Source organism: Triticum dicoccoides, chromosome 2B (assembly GCF_002162155.2).
Source record: "Triticum dicoccoides isolate Atlit2015 ecotype Zavitan chromosome 2B, WEW_v2.0, whole genome shotgun sequence".
In the NCBI taxonomy this organism is placed as follows: Eukaryota; Viridiplantae; Streptophyta; class Magnoliopsida; order Poales; family Poaceae; genus Triticum; species Triticum dicoccoides.
The window spans coordinates 823,025,760-823,032,534 of NC_041383.1; the positions used below are offsets into that span (position 1 = coordinate 823,025,760).

The following is a 6,775-nucleotide window of genomic DNA, read 5'->3' on the forward strand; positions in this document are numbered from 1 at the left end:
AGACCAAGTGAGGAGAGCATATATATTGAAGGGTTCAATGCACCCAGATTTGAATAAATACCATCGTACTGAATTTGGAAGTTCGCGTTCCTCAAGAGCATTTTCGAAATCTTGGTATAAAAGGTACGACTGGATAGAATACAGTGAGCGGAAGAATGCAGCTTATTGTTTTTATTGTTTTCTCTTTAAGCAACCCGGAAGGGCTGAGCACTTTGGTTATGAAGTCTTCACCAAAGAAGGATTTACAGATTGGAAGCATGCATCTAAAGTCTTCAAAGATCATATTGGTGGTCATGGTAGTAAGCACAACTCTTGCGTCAAGCATTATGATGATTATAATAATCAAAGACAAAGTGTGGCAAGTAACTTTGCTAGATCAAGCAAGGAATCAGAAGAAATGTATAAGATTCGTTTAACTTGTTCTGTAAGTTGTTCAAGATATCTCATTGCACAAGGCTTGGCATTACGCGGACATGATGAATCAGCTACTTCTCTAAACAAGGGAAACTTTAGAGAGATGATAGATTTGGAAAAAACTAAGAATGAACAAGTCAGAGATGACTTCAACCGTGGTGGCAGAAATTGCACAAATGACATCTGGTGACATTACCGAAAAAGGCTTTCGCCCCGCTTTATATATAAAGCAACAACCCACAAGCATCCAGTACAACCACACGCTACGCCACCGCAACTCACGAACACACCCAGGACGGGATACAAAGGCGCTGAGCGCAGCAAAACTACTCCTAGCACTACCGCCCCGAAGATATGAAGCTACATATGACGAACCATGCGCTCCAAGGCGGCGCCTTCAGGAAGGAAACGACGCCGGAGCGCCGCCACCGCCCGATCCAAGGATCAAAGTTTCCCCCAGAGCCGCAAGACGGACAATGAGAGCCGCGACGACGCCTTCAAGAAGGGAGCGATCTTCGCCGCCGCCGGTCCATCCGAAGATAGAGCAGGTTCTCACCTCGGCCAACATTCACCGCCACCGAACGCCACACCCCGCCAACCACGCCGCCCACACGGCCATGATGAGCGGGCAGCACCAAGGCGCGGGCTTTGTCCAAGAGCACCGCGCCACCACCACCACCAGGGCCGCCGCCCCAGCATCCAAGACCTCGACACCACCTCACCCGTGACCCGGTGCACCCCAACGAGAGAGACGAGCGGAAAGGTCCCACCTTTCGCGCCCCTGGGCAACCCCCAGCGTCGGCATCCACCGACCCATCCTGCTACCCCAAGCGCGAGATGAGCTCGGTCCTGCAGCATCGTGCGCGAGATGAGCTCGGTCCTGTTGCAACGTGCACGAGACGAGCTTGGTCCTGCTGCATCGTGCGCGAGACGAGTCCGGTCCTGCAGCATCGTGCGCGAGACAAACTCGGTCCTGCTGCATCGTGCGCGAACGAGCTCTGTCCGGCGGCAACGGGCACGAGACGAGCGGTGGATCGCAGCTGGGAAAGGTCCAGCCCTTTGATGGGAGTAGCGCCCGGGCGACGAGGAGATGGGGTGAAGGACGAGACGGCCCGAACGCAGACAAACCGACGCCGGAGGAGCCAGCCGTTGCCGCGGACAGATCCGTCGAGTCACCGTGAAGCCGCCACGACACCGGTAGGCCACCGAGACTTACCCATGTCGCCGCCCACGACCGGAGCAGCAGCCACGCCCGACCGCTGCCCTACCCGCGTCGCCCGGCGGGCTCCAAGCGCCGGAGCCGCCGGGCACGCACCACCGGTACCACGCGCCGCCGGCTAGCCCCCAATGCGCGCACCACACCCCCCGCGTCTCCACGCCCTGGCCAGGTCCAGCCAGAGCCCAGCCACCCCACCAGAGAGGATGAGCCCCGGCTGCAGCACCGCCACCTGAAAGGGGCCGCCGGACGACCCTGAAGCCGCCAACCGCCACCACCCGCCGAATCTAGGCAGGGGGTGCCAGATCCGCCGCCAGCACGCCCCGGGCCTCCAGAACCCCACGAGCCGAGGTCGAGGGGGAGGAGGAGAGGAGGCGACGCGGGCTGGCCACCAGGGAGCGGGGCGGAGGAGGGAGGCCGGAGCAGAGGCACGCCGGCGCCCGACACCACCGAGCAGGGGAGGCCGCCCTGCGACGCCCGCCACCCGCGCGAGGGAGAGAGCCGCCCCGCCGCGCGTGCGCCACGCGGCCTTTGGCCGGTGACGCCACCGGCGGCGGTGAGGGAGGGGCGATGGGGCGAAGGGACGGGGGCGGCGGCGCTAGGGTTCCCTCCCAGGCGCGCCCGGGGGAGCGCCACGGGAGGGGAGGGGGGCCGCTCCTCTTTCTCACTCCCTAATCCAAATTCGTGGCGGTCAAGAGTGTGTCTACATACCCTTGTAGACCGAAAGCCTCTGGTGACATTCAAAAGGAGCTTGCAATGTGTTGTGCACATGAAGTTAGAAAGAAGATCATGGCAGAGCTTGGTGACAAACAATTCTCGGTGCTTATTAATGAATCACGTGATATATCTGCGAAAGAGCAAACGGATTTTATTTTGTTGTTTGTTTGTCATTTATTCTCTATGCAACCAACTGACATTATTGTGCTTAAATATTACATTTGTATGACTGTTATGTCCGTATTTTCACTTCAATATTAATGTGGATTTGTGCTTTGCAAGTTTGATGCATAGTATATATTGTCTACCCAGTACGGAATTTTTTATTTGGATGTTAGACATTCAGGCTTAAGTTTGCCCGGGCTTCGCAAAAGTTCTGGCTCCACCCCTGAGCACAACGCGGTTGATGTAGTCGTACGTCTTCACGGCCCGACCGATCAAGCACCGAAAGCACGGCACCTCCGAGTTCTTGCACACGTTCAGCTCGATGACATCCCTCGAACTCCGATCCAGCCGAGCTTTGAGGGAGAGTTTCGTCAGCACGACGGCGTGGTGACGGTGATGATGTTGCTACCGACGCAGGACTTCGCCTAAGCACCGCTACGATATGATCGAGGTGGAATATGGTGGAGAGGGACACCGCACACGGCTAAGAGATCAAGAGATCAATTGTTGTGTCTCCAAGGGGTGCCCACCTCGCCGTATATAAAGGAGTGGAGGAGGGGGAGGGCCGGCCCTCTCTATGGCGCGCCCTAAGAGGGGTCCTACTCCCACCGGGAGTAAGATTCCCCCCCCCCCTTCCAAGTAGTAGGAGTAGGAGTCAAGGAAAGGGGAGAGAGAAGAGAAGGAAGGAGGGGGCACAGCCCCTCCCCCTAGTCCAATTCGGACTAGACCTTGGGGGGGGGGGACGCCCAGCCTATACTCTCTCTTTACCCTAAAGCCCAATAAGGCCCATATAACCCCCCGCGAATTCCCGTAACTCTCCGGTACTCCGAAAAATACCCGAATCACTCGGAACCTTTCTGATGTACGAATATAGTCGTCCAATATATCGATCTTTACGTCTCGACCATTTCGAGACTCCTCGTCATGTCCCCGATCTCATCCGGGACAACGAACTACCTTAGGTACATCAAAACACATAAACTCATAATATAACCGTCATCTAACTTTAAGTGTGCGGACCCTACAGGTTCGAGAACTATGTAGACATGACCGAGACACGTTTCCGGTCAATAACCAATAGTGAAACCTGGATGCTCATATTGGCTCCCACATATTCTACGAAGATCTTTATCGGTCAAACCGCATAACAACATAAGTTGTTCCCTTTGTCATCGGTATGTTACTTGCCCGAGATTCGATCGTCGGTATCTCAATACCTAGTTCAATCTCGTTACCGGCAAGTCTCTTTACTCGTTCTGTAATGCATCATCCCGCAACTAACTCATTAGTCACATTGCTTGCAAGGCTTATAGTGATATGCATTACCGAGAGGGCCCGGAGATACCTCTCCGACAATCGGAGTGACAAATCCTAATCTCGAAATACGCCAACTCAACAAGTACCTTCGGAGACACCTGTAGAGCACCTTTATAATCACCCAGTTACGTTGTGACGTTTGGTAGCACACAAAGTGTTCCTCCGGTAAACGGGAGTTGTATAATCGCATAGTTATAGGAACATGTATAAGTCATGAAGAAAGCAATAGCAACATACTAAACGATCAAGTGCTAAGCTAATGGAATGGGTCAAGTCAATCACATCATTGTCTTAATGATGTGATCCCGTTAATTAAATAACAAATCATGTCTATGGTTAGGAAACTTAACCATCTTTGATTAACGAGCTAGTCAAATAGAGGCTCCTGGTGGAGACCTCACCGTGGGACATGAGAGAGACAGAGAGCGATGGTGTGAACGCGTGAGGAGAGCCATGCCGACAGTTCAGATACCGTGACCAGTATCGCCTCTGCACCAAAACGCTGCACTCGTGTTTTGACCAACTAGCTACTCTTACGGTCTCTGTTTTTTCTGAATGAGTCCCATGAGTGTAGCTCTCCATCACGTACTAATTAATTTATATCAATCAAACATGGTTGAAGGTTGATCAATCAATTTTTTGTCCATTTCATCAATTTACTGCAGAGGACATAGTCATGGGTTGAATGATCCTTGCAAAAAATAAAAAGAGTAATGAGTGAGACGAGGAAAACTTCTTGTGGCTTGCGATACTTCAGAGTCCAAACGACGAGCAATGGTGCACCACGCACACTCTTTTCGAAAATGAGTGAAACTGAGCTAACACATAGACCATTCTCCACACCAAAAGTCTACAAAGCGCGGCATGCACTTGGCGCCTTTAAAAAATGACTCCTCTTGTGATGAGTTAAGTAATGTCTCATCCTCGCGGTTAAATAATGAAAACAATAGTTTCTCATGGAATGAAAATATACGGTTAGTTTGTTGTATAAAGTGCTTAGGGCATTTCTAACCGATCCCAATTAAATAAATGCTTAGTGTAGTATCTGATAGACTAAACCCTCAGTCGGACCTAGTCGACCCTCTATATATAAGAGTAAAAAAGAGATTTCATTTGCATTTTATTTTCGGCCACCGAAACACATTTCTTTGCTTCATTATTTCATTCAACGGCATTTTGATACATCGGAGTACACAATTCACCAATGCTTCGCTATGAGAGCAAGACAAAAAAAAAACAAGAACCACAATTAGACATTTTAAAAGATATGCAATTTCCATAACTGCTCCCACATGTTGGATTAATATCTTCTCTATGTCTTTATTGTCGATCTGCAGCTTCTCGAGCTTGCACATTTCTTTCTTCTTCGATTCTAAAGAAGTAGATGTTGCTTCGCATCTAATCTCATCTCTAGTCTCATATCTAGCCTCTACTCTAGCAACGAGTGCACACACACCTATCAATTTTCGTGCTAACAATACATGGATGTATGCTTCCTCCCAACACCAGAACTTGCATCCATCTTACACACAAATTTCCTTCGGATGGCGGGCGGCGCTTCCATGAGAAGGGGAGCTCAAGGTAGCGGACGAAGGGTGGTGGCCGGTGGACGGAGTGGCGTGGCCCATGTCGTCGTATCCTGCAGCAACTAGCGGCAGGTGTCTGGGCGCCAACTAAAATTAACTATCTCGCCGTTTGAAGCAGTTGCAAACGCTCGCGTTGCGAGCTAGCTAGAGTTGCACAGCGCACCAGCATGCACAAACTAGTACGACCACGGACTAATTGAACGGATGGAGAAGCTCGATGCATGTTACACTCATCAAGGATGCAATCGAACTAGTACAACGTACTGGCGCGGATCAACGACCTGACGCTCCGCAACACGGCTCTGCCGGCGGCGCACCACGCAAAGCCGAGCGGCGCATGAAGGAGAACGGCTTGATCATCCCGGCCAGGCCAGTCCATCATACTTCCATGGAAAATCCGAGGTAGCAGCGGGAGGAACCTTTTTGATTTGTTCATGGCCGGCGACCAAGACAACCTCCAGGAACGACAGGGCGATGGCGGCGGCTAAGGATGCGCTCCTTCTTTTCGCGTGCTCTGTTTAGAAAAAAGAGGTCCTGGGTTGTTTTTTTTATGCAGAAAAAATACCGTGGTTTAGAGAATACTGCTGTATTAATACTGCGGTTTTGTGTGGTTGCCAAACAGCTCACAGTAATTTAAACTGTGTTAATCATAAAAACTGTAGTATTCTCATAATGCATAGAAAATACTGAGTTATCAAACGAGGCCTAAACTTTTTACTCCACTAATGCCAATTGAGGATCAGCTAGGTGCTGGTTAGAGGAGTAAAACCGAACTTTTACTTCTCTGACCAGTTATAAGGGATCGGTTAGAAATGCCATTTGAAACTCTTGCAAGAACTTTTAACATGAATATCGACGGAAGAAGCTTGGAAGGTTCCTATTAGATTCATATTGCTGACGATTATCATCCGCAGTTTCAACATAAATATATGAACGCTTTATTTATTTATTTTTGTTTCTTTTTTCGTCTCCTACAGATAGCTTTGGTCTTTTATGACTTTGTTAGTTGACAGCGTGTTTTTTGCGTGTGGGTTGGTATTAGCTATGTGCTTATTGTGTTTCGATCCTCTTGATGCTCCATTTTACACTAACAAAATCCATCCTGTGTTGAAAAAATATCATCCGCACTTGTATCCCGCAAAGAAAAAAGGAAGAATACATGGTTGATTCTATTCCAACTCCAAGAAAAGAAATAATGCTTGGGATATATGGAAAACGCGTCATCCGTCTTTATCTGCTTTGATTTCACGCGTACACGTCGTAGACTATTTCGTCCGCCCAGCCGCGGAACCTCTCCAGGATGCCATTATATCCTGATGGATTCCGCTGGCACCACACACACACAGCTCAATTATTTGAA

The 6,775-nt window shown here is 50.0% G+C and overlaps 1 pseudogene; it reads left to right on the forward strand.

Moving 5' to 3' along the window:
- Positions 1-5,213, forward strand: part of LOC119361587 — a 38,015-nt pseudogene extending 32,802 nt beyond the window's left edge.
- Positions 5,214-6,775: the final 1,562 nt, after the last annotated feature.